The sequence below is a fragment of the Canis lupus genome, chromosome 9 (assembly GCF_003254725.2).
Source record: "Canis lupus dingo isolate Sandy chromosome 9, ASM325472v2, whole genome shotgun sequence".
NCBI classification, from domain to species: Eukaryota; Metazoa; Chordata; class Mammalia; order Carnivora; family Canidae; genus Canis; species Canis lupus.
In genome coordinates this window covers 20,558,734-20,571,443 of record NC_064251.1, presented here as the reverse complement: position 1 = coordinate 20,571,443, position 12,710 = coordinate 20,558,734, and positions in this window count along the sequence as shown.

Genomic DNA, 12,710 nt, shown 5'->3' with positions numbered 1-12,710 from the left:
CGGAGCGGGAGCGGGCGGGGCGCGGGAGGAGGCGGGGGAAGGGGCGCGGGAGGGGGCGGGGCAGGAGCGCGGGGAGCGCGGACCCGGGCTGGCCCTCGGGCCTCCCAGGCTAGGCCCCCGCCCCGCCGTCCGCCCCGCCGAGCGCCGCGGAGCCCCCGCCAGCGCCCTTCTACCCGGCGCACGCCCGCCTCCCGCCCGCACGGCCCCCCGCGCGGGTGCGGGGCTGGGCGCCTGTTTCACGTACTGGGCAATACCGCAAACATTCATGCGGTGCCCTCCGAGCGCTCGGCGCTGTGCGGGGGGCTGGGGCTTCAGAGCCGCCCGAGACAGGCAACCTGGATTTGAGAACTCGCGTGTCGGACGGGGACCAGTCAGAGGCGGGGGCAAGTGGCCGTAACAATGCAGCGTGCTGGGAAAGATGGATCGGCGCTGTGCCCCGCGGCGCGGAAAGGGAGGGAGGAGAAGTCGAGCTGGGGAGACCGCGAGGCTCGGTCCTGTCCGGGTGTAGGGGGTGGGGTTGAGGGGGGTGGGGGACGGGGAGGAGGGAAGGCAGCCCGTACGCTCGGGCTCCTCCTGGGCGACGGGCTCTGTGAAATGGCCGTGAAGATCACTGACTTTTATTGTGCTGTCTTTATGCCCAGGTACTCCTCAGATCACTTTGCATCGCATTAGCAACTGAGATCGGCACCATTATTACCTAGGCTCCGTAATTGAGGAAACTAAGGTTCAGGGGTGGAAGATGTGTATGGGAGAGAGGGCAGAAGAAACTGCTGGGTGAGTGAGCAGGTGGCTATGGGGTTGAGCGAATGAGTTCCCTCCCCGGTCTCCCAGCAGCAAAGAAGGCGCAGCAGCACTTGTCGGGAGAGGTGGACCTGAGATTGTGTCTGGGAGTAGTCTAGCATATTAAGAAGAGGAAATGAGTTCCCAGGACCCCGCAGCCTGCAGTACATGGGGAGGCTGTCAGTGGTGGAGTGTGTCATGATGACATTTCCCCTCTCTCATCAAAAATGATCTACACCAGTGCTTCTCAAAATGTAATGCGCCTGGGAATCATATGGAGGTTGCCTAGGCTGGAGCGTTGCTGGATTCTGCATTTCTAACAAGCTTCCAGGTGATGTGATGCTCCTTGTATTGGCGACTCACTTTCAGTACAGAAAGACTGCATGAGACACATTTTTTACCTGGGAGCTTAGTGTTGGAGGGATACCATCTGATAGAGAGTCAAATGATTTTTGATGAGCTCACTGACAAATGATGCTGGAATAGCTGGGTATTCATGTGAATGGGAGGAGGGGGCTGCAATCCCTACCTCACACCACGTACAAAGTGTGGTCCCTCAAGTTAAGAGGGACCGTAGTCCTAAACATAAACCTAATTTTTAAAACATTTTTTAAAGATTTTATTTATTTATTCATGAGAGGCACACAGAGAGAGAGGCAGAGACACAGAGGGAGAAGCAGGCTCCTCACAGGGAGCCTGATGCGGGACTCGATGCCAGGACACCAGGATCATGCCCTGAACCGAAGGCAGATGCTCAACTGCTGACCCACCCAAGCATCCCAAACATAAACTTAATTGATAAATCCTCTAGAAGAAAACATAGAAGAATATCTTCTCAATCTTTTGGTACACAAAGATTTCTTAGAAAGGACATAAAAGGCAGAGACCCGTAAAAAATTGGTAAATGTATCTCATCTGAATTTAAAACTTTTCTTTAAGATTTTATTTATTTATTCATGAGAGACAGAGAGAGGCAGAGACAGGCAGAGGGAGAAGCAGGCTCCATGCAGGGAGCCCAATGTGGGACTCCATCCTGGGACTCCAGGATCACTGCCTGGGCCCAAGGCAGGCGCTAAACCGCTGGGCCACACAGGGATCCCCTGAATTTAAAGCTTCTATGTATCAAAAAACACTATCAAGAAAATAGGCAAGCCATAGGCTGAGCAGAAATATTCATAGCATATCTATCTGACAAAGGACCCATATCTGGAATAAAGAGCTCCTGTAACTCAATGATAAAAAAAAACAAACAATACAGCTAAAAAAAAAAAAAAAAAAAAGCTAAAAAAAAAAACAGGCAAAAGACATGAACACCCACTTCACAAAAGAAAATATAAAAATACCCAATAAGCATCAGAGAAAGTGCTCTTCCTTTATCATTTGTCATCAGGAAACGTAAATTACAGCCACCAGCAGGTGTCATTCCACATGTACTAGAGGGTGAAAGCGAGAGTACTCCAGACACCTAAGGTGGCAAGGATGAGGAACAACTGGAGTTTTCCCAATGCTATGTGAATATAACATGGTACCAACACTTTGGAAAACCGTTTGGCAGCTTCTTTGAAAAACTAAACATACATCTATTGTGTGATCCATCAATTCCATCCCTTGGTATTCATCTGAGCAAAATAAAACCATCTGGCCACAACAGCTGTACAAGAATATCCAATGCATGTTTATAATAAAAAATGGAGAACAATCCAGATGTCCTTCAACAAGTGAACTGATGAACTGTGGTATGTCCACAAGGTGGTATATTTGCTCATCATTAAAAAGAAACAAACTACTATTAAGATTATCCCCACCATGCAACAATGTGGGTGAATGTCAAAATATATGAAGCTGAATGAAAGAAAGCAGACAGAAAATACATACTGTATGATTCCTGGGATGTTGTGATTTTGTTGCTGTCACTGCACTCAGATGACTTGACTGGTCCAGAAACCCAGTTGTTTATGATGATGATGATGATGATGATGATGATGCAGCAAGTTACCTAAATTACCCCAGAAGAGAGAGAACCATTAACAGACCTATTTCTTTCTTCCTTTTTTTTTTTTTAAACAAACCAATTTGAAAAGAGTAGAGTTGTTGGGGCCCCTGGCTGGCTCAGTTGGTAAAGCATGCGACTCTTTATTTCAGGGTCATGAGTTCAAGGCACACGTTGGATGTAGAGCCTAATTAAAATAAAAAAAAAAAATTAGAGTACAGTTGTCAAAAAATTGCTCCCTCAGAAAGCACTGGATAGTTCAATCAAACACTTAAACAGATACCTGTGCCTCTTCTAAAACATAGAAACAGAAATAAATCTTCAAAATTCTTTTTAGGAAGTAAACATAGCATTTTGCTGTTGAAGAAAGCAAAAACCAAAGAAACTCAACTTCACAAGCCTATCTCACTTATGAAAAAAATCCCGAAAACTGTATGAGCAGATAATTTCACCAGGATGCAAAAAGAATTACCATGATCAAGTAGAGTATATTCTAAAAATGGCTTAGTGTTCAGAAACTAAATGGTTTACTCATTGGAAATCTATTAATGTAACTCCATGTAAAGTAATCTAGGAATAGAATAAAAAGTGAAAAATTAATATTAACTCCATAGATACACCCATACATGATGTTTTTTAAATATCTTTCAAAAATGAAGGAGAACTGGATGCCTGGGTGGCTCAGTGGTTGAGCAACTGCCTTTGGCTCAGGGGGTGATCCTGGGGTCCAGGATTGAGTCCCACATTGGGCTCCCCACAGGGAACCTGCTTCTCCTCCTGCCTATGTCTCTGCCTCTCTCTGTGTCTCTCATGAATAAATAAAAATCTTACAAAAAATGAAAGAGAACAAAAGTTTAAACATAGTTACCACATGATCCAGCAACTCCACTCTTCAATATGTACCCAAGATATGAAAATGAAAACACAAAAACCTGGAGAAAAATAAAATGTTCAAGCATTATTTGTGATAGCAAAAAAGTGGGAGAAAAAATAATGTCTATCAATTGATAAATGGATAAATAAAACAAGGCATCATCATACAATGGAATAAAAAGAAATGAGGTCTTGATACATGCCTCAAAATGTGATGCTAAGTGGAAGAAGTCATTCATAAAAGACCACATATTGTACAATTCCATTAATATGAAAAATCCAGAATAAGCAAATTTATAGAGACAGAGGTATGGTTCCTAGGCTGGGGAAATGGAGGTGAGGAGTGCGTGCTAATGCGTACTAGCTTTCTCTTTAAGATGATGAAAGTGTTCTAAAATTAGATTATGGTGCTGGTTTTACAACCGTCTGTTGAATATACTAATCTCTGTGAATCTACTAAAAATGCTACTATTCAATTTCTGTATATCCTAAAAACCATTGACTTGTACACTTTTAATGGATGGATTTTATGGTATGTAAATTATATCTCAATAAGATTGTTTTTATAAAAAGTAAATGGACTAAATCCTCCATGATAAGGGATAATCAAACTGGATTTTTTTAAAAGATTTTATTTATTTATTCATGGGAGACACACACAGAGAGAGAGAGAGAGAGAGAGAGAGGCAGAGATACAGGCAGAGGGAGAAGCAGGCTCCATGCAGAAAGCCTGACACAGGACTCTATCTGGGAGCCCAGGATCATGCCCTGAGCCAAAGGCAGACGCTCAACCATTGAGCCATCCAGGTGTCCCCAAACTGGATTTAAAAAGCAAGACTATTTAAAGAAACTCACTTTAAACCTAAAAATACAGATATGATCAAAGAAAATGAAGGAAAAAAGATTTACCTTGGAAATACTAATTTAAGAAAGCTGAAATGACTACATTAACGTCAGGCAAAGTAAACCTCAAAACGAGGAATATTACCAGGGATAAAAGGGGATATTTTATAATGAGAAGGAATCAGGTGGCCAAGAAGCCATATCAACCCTAAATGTGCATGAACACAACAGTGAAACTTCAGGGTGTCTGGCATCGCCACCAGAGTTATACAACATCGCTCTGGGTGTGGCAGCCAATATGAGTGGATGAGGAAAAGAAATAGTAGGCATAGATACTAGAAAGAAGGAGGCAGCACAGGTGGTATACCTAGAAATTCAAAATAATTGGCCTACAATAGAAATAGAAGTGCTGGGACACATGAGTAGCTCAGAGGTTGAGCGTCTGCCTTCAGCTCAGGTCGTGATCCCAGGGTCCTGGAATCGAGTCCCACATCAGGCTTCCTGCAGAGAGCCTGCTTCTCTTCTGCCTATGTCTCTGCCTCTCTCTGTGTGTTTCTCATGAATTAAAAAAAAAAAATCTTAAAATAAATAGAAGTGCTGAGGAGATTAAGAGAGCGGAATTCGCAATTCCTATTACAAATTCAATGACTTTCCTATGAACAGAAATAAATAAAGTATAATGAAAGAAAAAATTCCAAACTAAGAGAGTAACCTAAAGATTGAATACTTATTGATACATAAGAGGGAGGGACCCCTAAAACACTAGTAAAGCACATATATGACCAAGACTAACTCAAAAAACACAGAAAAGGATAGCTTATTATCGTAAATATGTCATTTCGCTCTAAAATCTTCTCCAAACCCAATGCAATCTCAATTAAGGTATGAAAAGGATTTTCAGAGGAAACTTTTTAAATGCTACCAAAATTCATCAGGAAAAATAAGCACTGGTGAAAATTCTGGAAAAGAAGAGTTATAGAACCGAGTGGGATGGGTGGCCCCATCCGATATGAAACATTTCTGACTTGAAAACAACTTTCTAAAGTTTAGTACCGAAGAAACAGCTAGACAAATAGAACAGACTAGAAAGTGCAGAAATAATCCTCATGTATATGGTAATTTAACTTTTTAGAAAGATGACATTATAAATAAGTGTGGGGGGAGGAATTACTAAAAAAAAAAATAGTGTGGGGACAACTAGCTACTGTTTATGCAAAAAGAAAAAAAAAAGCTGGATCCCCACCTCACTTCGCACACCAAAATACTTCTCCAGTGGATTTATTTTTATAATCCTGGAGTGAGGGAAGGCCAAAATCCAAACCCAAATCTATAAAGAAAACGATAGGTGTGACTAAGTGAAATGTAAACACTTTTATGGACAAAAATATTATTGGTAACATGTTAGGATATGGTATGCAGCATGATCAATAGTTAAATACCTTAATTTACGAGCATCACACGAATCAATAAGATGGAATAAAAGAAAAATGGCTAAAAAAGGACTTTGCTACAAAAGAAAAAGATACAGCCAATAAGCATACAAAAACATGCCTAACTTGACTCATAATCAAAGAATTCTAAACCAAAATAAAAAGTGATGTCCTTACTGAGACAAAAATGTGTCCGTCTGTTGACATCTAGTGCAGTCAAGTTTGTAGGGAAATAAACAGGCTTACATTGGAAGGAGGGTTCATTGATGCAAACTTTCTGGAAGACCATTTAGCATATTATTTACCAAAATGTGTATATGTACCTAGCCTTTTAGCCCAGGGGATATTTGGGCAAACGGTTTGGAAGGAAAAGCAGGAAGAGAGAGAAAGAGAGGGATGTTTGGGTGGATGAGAGTCTGGATTGGAGAGCTGGGGAGAGGCCTGCACCCCAGGACAGAGAAGGTGACTCAGGGCAGAATTGACCAAGATGGCTGAGGGCCCTGGAGGTGGGGTGGCCTCACCGGGCCAGGTCACTGCAGATGGCACAGGAAGAGGACCTCCATGCTGGAGAAATGAATGACTTAGGGTCTGTCTTTATAGGCAGAGGAGGGGAGAGGAAGCAACTCTAAAAAAGACAGGATGCCAGCGATCCTCACAGAGGTGACGCCAAGAACCCTGGAGGCTACAGGTCTGCCTCCTTTGCTTTGGCACTTGGCCCAGACCCCGGAGCAAGCAAGGACTCATTCCAAGAGAAGCAATGGGCTCCCTCCCAGTCAGGCATCAAGGCGGTGAGTCAGAAGGGTCTGAAGAAAGGGAGCTCTCAGCCTAGTCACCTCTCAAGGAGAACAAGGGGAAGTACTTGTAACTACTTGTTTTTTCCTATGTGTTGTTTTTGTTACTCCATCTCAAAAACACAGTTTGGATTTGTGAAATAGGAGGTGCATGCAGGAAAGGGCACAAATAAGGCAGCTCCAGAAATCAGTGAAGAGTGAACACTCGTGAAGCCACCACTGGCAGGAGGTTGGAGGAGGGGAATAAACCGGGGGCCCCAGAAATCCTGGGCACCCCCCACACACATATGACAAGTTCAAACACTGCCCTGACTTCTGTAGTCATGACTTCTGCTTTCTGGTTCTACCATCTAAGTGTATGTATCCTAATACAATACCATTCCTTCGGTCTGTTTGTAAACTTTCTTTTTCTTTTTAAGATTTTTTCTTTTTAAGATTTTATTTATTTATTCATGAGAGACACAGAGAGAGAGGCAGAGACCCAGGCAGAAGGAGAAATAGGCTCCCTGCGTGATGCTGGGATCACGACCTGAGCCAAAGGCAGATGCTCAACCACTGAGCCACCCAAGCATCCCTGTTTGTAAACTCTTCTAAATGGAATCATACAATGTGTCTTTTGTAAACCTGGTTTTCTTCACTCAGTATAATCTTCTTTTACTACTTAATGAAAAGACCAGCCTTCCCCCCACTACTCTACTATGCCACCTGTCACCCATTAGGTGTCCATACCATACCTCCTTTGAACCCAGGCAAGTGGGGCCCATTCCCTGGGCTGCGACCTCTAGCACCCCCATATTAGAAACACACACACACATACACACACACACATGGGTTGCTAGGTGGTTCAGTTGCTTAGGTGTCTGCCTTCGGCTTGGGTCATGATCCCAGGATTCTGGGATCAAGCCCCACTTGAGACTCCCTGCTCATCAGAGAGCCTGCTTCTCCCTCTCCCTCTGTGGTTCCCCCTGCTTGTGCACTCTCTCTCTCTCTCCTTTCTCTCTCTCTCTGTCAAATAAATAAATAAAATCCTTTTTTAAAAAAATAAAGAAAAAGGAAACACACACATATCAAAGAACATACCGCATGTTTCTCACATTTGGAACCTTCTCTGCAATTCTTTCTTTCATGACTGCATAGTCACATCCTCTGTCTTCTGTCTTCCTGAGTCTCCAATAAACTGCATGCTGGACATTCTCACTTTATTCCCCGTTTCTCTTACCTCCTCTTCTCTATTTACCATCCTTTCATTTCTCTGTGCTTCCTCCTGGATGGTTTCTTCTTCATCTTCTTTTGTTTAAGATAGATAGATAGAGTTATTTATTTATTTATTTATTTATTTATTTATTTATGAGAGAGAGAGCGCACAAGTGGGAGGTGCAGAGGAAGAGGGAGAGAGAATCTCCAGCAGACTCCATGCTAAGCATGGAGCCCAACATGGGGCTCCAGCCCATGATCATAAATCAAGACCTGAGCCAAAACCAAGAGTCAGATGCCCAACCGACTGTGCCCCCCATGCACCCCTTTTCCGATGGTTTCTTCTGGCATATCTTTCAGTTCACTCTGACCATTTCAACTGTGTCTAATTTGAACCTCATGCATTGGATTCTTTGTTTTAATTGTCACATTTTTTTTCACTTCTGGAATTTTATATCCTTCAGATCTGCTATGTCATTTTGTATATTTTCCACTCATCTGCTCAGCATTTCAAGCTTGACTTGTACCTCCTTGAACAGAGTAAGAATTGTTGTGTCAAGGCTGTTCCTGCTGTATTTTCAACATCTGGAGCCTCCGCAGGTCTGTTTCCCTGCTCAGCTACCTCTGCCCATTCTCGCTGATGGAGTCTTGCCTCCTCACACAGCTGGTTGTCTTCAATGGTGTATTGGATTATATTTGCAAAAACAATTTTTAAAATAACTTGAGACTTACTTAGGCTGATGCTATTTCCTCCAGAAAGGATTTTTCATTGGTATCTTTTTATCTGGAGGTTGGGGTAGGGAGGGTGTTGCCAGAACAGGACCATTTTAAAATCAAGTTTAAAGCTTGAGGTTTCCGGAGACACCTCAAAGGCAAGAGGCTGAGTCCATGATGGCTTCATTTATTTGCAGTTGACCCTTGTCTAAAAGTGCAGCTGTTTGGGGTTCTAGCCTAATGTGATAAAAAACATATACCAGATTCCCCACTTTTGGGGGAACATAGATTCCTAGCTCATCCCCTTTGCTGCTGCTTCTTAATCAGTAAATACTCTCAAGGACAAGAGTGCTTTGCATACTCAGCTCATCTTTCTGGGTTTCTACTTGTCGACCTTGGCCTGATAACCTCTCACACTCATATTGATGCTTCACTGCTTGCTGAAAGAAAAGAAAGAAAGGAAAGAAAGAAAGAAAGAAAGAAAGAAAGAAAGAAAGAAAGAAAGAAAGAAAGAAAGAAAAACAAAAAAAACAAACAAACTACTTTTATATTATGAAATAATTTCAGATTTATGGGAAAGTTGCAAAGATGGTACAGGAAGTACCTGAATATCCTTCACTCTGTTTCCCCCTAATTTTTAAAAAATATTTTATTTATTTATTCATGAGACACAGAGAGAGAGAGAGAGAGGCAGAGTCACAAGCAGGCTCCATGCAGAGGCCCGACATGCGACTCGAAGGTGGCGCTAAACTGCTGGGCCAGCAGTGCTGCCCCCCCTTAATGTTAACATCTTACATAACCTGGTACATTTGTCACAGCGAAGCAATTAACATTGGTATACTATTATTAATGAAACTCCAGACTTTATTAGGATTTCACTAGTTATTCCACTAAAATCCTTTCTCTATTCTGGGATCCGATCCAAGGTATCCCACTACTACATTAAGCTTTCAGAGTTTTTGCAAAGATTTTAGCATATATGCCTGTTTCAACCAGCTTCTGACGGAGGATGGCCCTAATCACTCCGTGTTTTTTGCTGCTCTCCCCCCTCATCTCAGCATCATTCCTAGAAGTAAAAAAGTCCACCACTCAGTCAACATAAAAATCTCAAAAGGAGTTTTCAGATTTGTTTCAGTGGAGGAGGTTGAAGGATTGAGTTCGCAACCGGCTGGGGATGGGGGAGTCGTAGGTGGGCTAGAGAATGAGATGTGGATGAGAAAACAAATGGTGGTTTAGGCTGTGACACAGCAACAAACAAGCCATAAAATCTCAGTGGCTAAACAAAGTCTATCTCTTGCTCACGCCAAGTCTGCTGCAGACTTGGGAGCTGTCGGGGCAGCTTTCTCCCAAGCGGTGATTCAGGGATGCAGGCTTTTTCCAGCCTGTGGCTCAGCTCATCCATCTTTGTGGGGGACACTTCACCCCCACTCCTGACATTTCCTTCCAAGAAGAGAGAGGCCCACTGGTATAGCACCTTTGGTCTCTCTCCACTCCTTTGCTTATTTCCTTAATGAATTTGGAAGGAGAAACAAGGCATGTATCACCCAGCTCTCTGTTCTCTTTCTCCCGGGAGCTGGCTCATCTGCAGAGTGTGTGTTGGGCAGGGCTACTCTGCAGCTCGGGTGTGACAGGGATGGCCCCAGCCCCACTGCGGGGGGACGCCTGCAGTCTCCTTTTATTTTTTTTTCCCTCAATTCAGTCATCATCTAAGGCAGTGGCTCTCAACCCAGGGTAGTTTTGCCTCCCAGGGGGACATTTGACAATGTCTAGAGACATTTCTAATTGTCACAACTGGAGGGGGCAAGGAGGAGACTACCCCCATTTAGTGGATAGAGGCCAGAGATGCTGCTTAACATCCTATAATGCACAGGATGGACTCTCATAACATAGAACCATCTAGGCCAAAATGTCAGTAGTGCTTATGTTGAGAAACCCTTATAGAAGAGGAACAAATTGCCATCTTAGATCAGTGGAAGTGACTCAGTCCAAACAAGTCCAATCCAGGGGGGAACCCAGAGCCAGGTGACTGTCAAGCTGGGCTCCTTTTTGGCCAGATGTTGTCTGCCCTGCTAACAGGCCTTGCTAACCCTTACCCCACACCTGGGACTTCTGTTTCAGTGCAGGTTTTCTCAGATGCCTCCCAGTAAACTTGAAAGTTCTCCCTCATTCTCCTTTCTCCCTAAGATGGTTCTAAATCCCAGAGGTTGTTAATTACCATCAGGGCGTAGAAAAGGAGGGAGAAGCCTTTGCCATGACCCGCTTCTGCCAGCATCCGCTGGGCTCTCCACTTCCTGCGGGCTCCAGTGTGTCTGTTCCTTCCTCCTTGGGTCTGCTGCTCATCGTATCACCCTAGCCATGGCCCCCCCAGGCTCACAGATGTGATGAGGCTGCCAGAGAGCCACGTGTTCAGAAGCCCCTTTTCCCCACTGCTCTCCCATCCTATGATGGCAGAGCACCTCCAGTACTCTAGGTAGGAAGCAGGACACAAGTGTGCTCTCCTCAGATCCCCAAACCCATCAGGGGGTCGTCCCCTGCCCCTCATATACCCTACGGGGTAGGATTAGCTGCGATGCCCACGCCAATGCTTTGCTCTAGGCCCTCCTCCCCAACTCATGCACCGCTTTGGGGCCTGATGATCTGTTTCTTTCTTTCTCTTTCTTTCTTTCTTTCTTTCTTTCTTTCTTTCTTTCTTTCTTTCTTTCTTTCTTTCTTTCTTTCTTTCTTTCTTTCTTTCTTATTCATAGAGATGCAGAGAGAGAGAGAGAGACAGAGACACAGGCAGAGGGAGAAGCAGGCTCCACGCAGAGAGCCCCCAACGTGGGACTTGATCTCGGGTCTCCAGGATCACGCCCCAGGCCGCAGGCGGTGCTAAACCGCTGGGCTAAACCGCTGCGCCACCGGGGCTGCCCTGATGATCTGTTTCTAATGGGGTCCTCAAGTCCAGCTCCTGGCTAGGTGTGCGGCTGGGAAGGTGGAGGGAAGGACGTCAAATACTTGTGAAGAGAACAGGGATGATGCTTATTGGACCCAACACCGTCTTCATAAAAATACAACTTTTGGTAACACTTCCTTTACTCTCCATAAATGACAACCATAAATAATAGGCCTTCTCGTACACTTAATTTTTTAAAAAATCACAATGCCATACCTGAACTATAACAGAGGAGAAAAAAAGAAAAGGAAAACAATTTGTAACCAAATAACACATATTTCAAAATGTCAGTGCTGGGGCCCCATGACACTAGAAAACATAATGAAGTGTCAGATACTTGCCCCTGCTGAAAATATATAACTTGGGATTTAAGAAAAGTAAGATCAGAATTTATTCTGTATACGGACAGACACAGAAAAGAGAGATAACAATCAAAGTCTAGAATAAATATTATTTTAATCTGTCTTTTTAAAACTGCAATACTGATTACCTTTTGTAGTCTGTACATATGATGGAGTCAGGTCCCAGGGCCCCTGCTCATTCCATGCCAGCAGTGGCCCCTAGTCATCCTGAAGTTGAGGGTGTCTCCTCACATTGCCAGAATCACACACACACACACAGACACACACAAAATCTCCCCTCCCAGAACTGAGTTAATGCTTCAAACATTAAACCACTATGTGAGAAAAATTCCACCTGTACATGTGGAGCCATATATGCCAAACAGCCCTGGCTTTACAGGGAGAGGGGCAGAGACACAGACAGAGGGAGAAACAGGCTCCCCTCCCAGGGGAGCCTCATGCCGGACCCCATCCCAGGATCCCAGGATCACGACCTGAGCCGAAGGCAGCCGCTCAATGACTGGACCACCCAGGTGTCTCTCTTTTTTATTTTTATTTTTTAACATTCCTGAATTGTGTAAAATTTTGCTTGCCATCGGTATGAACTTTCCAATCAACCTCCCCTCACCCCCGCCCCCTGCCCACCGCTGACAGAGCTATTTTGAAAAATGATGTGTCAGGGCTCCCTCTAGTGTGCGTGTGTGTTTTGTTCCTTGAAAGGAGGATCCAATTCTGTGATAAAAAAATTGCTAATTCGCTTTTTAGAATGCCCAATTTAAAGCGGCTGGGGAGGCCAGCCTTACAGCGCGGCCTGCAGGCGGC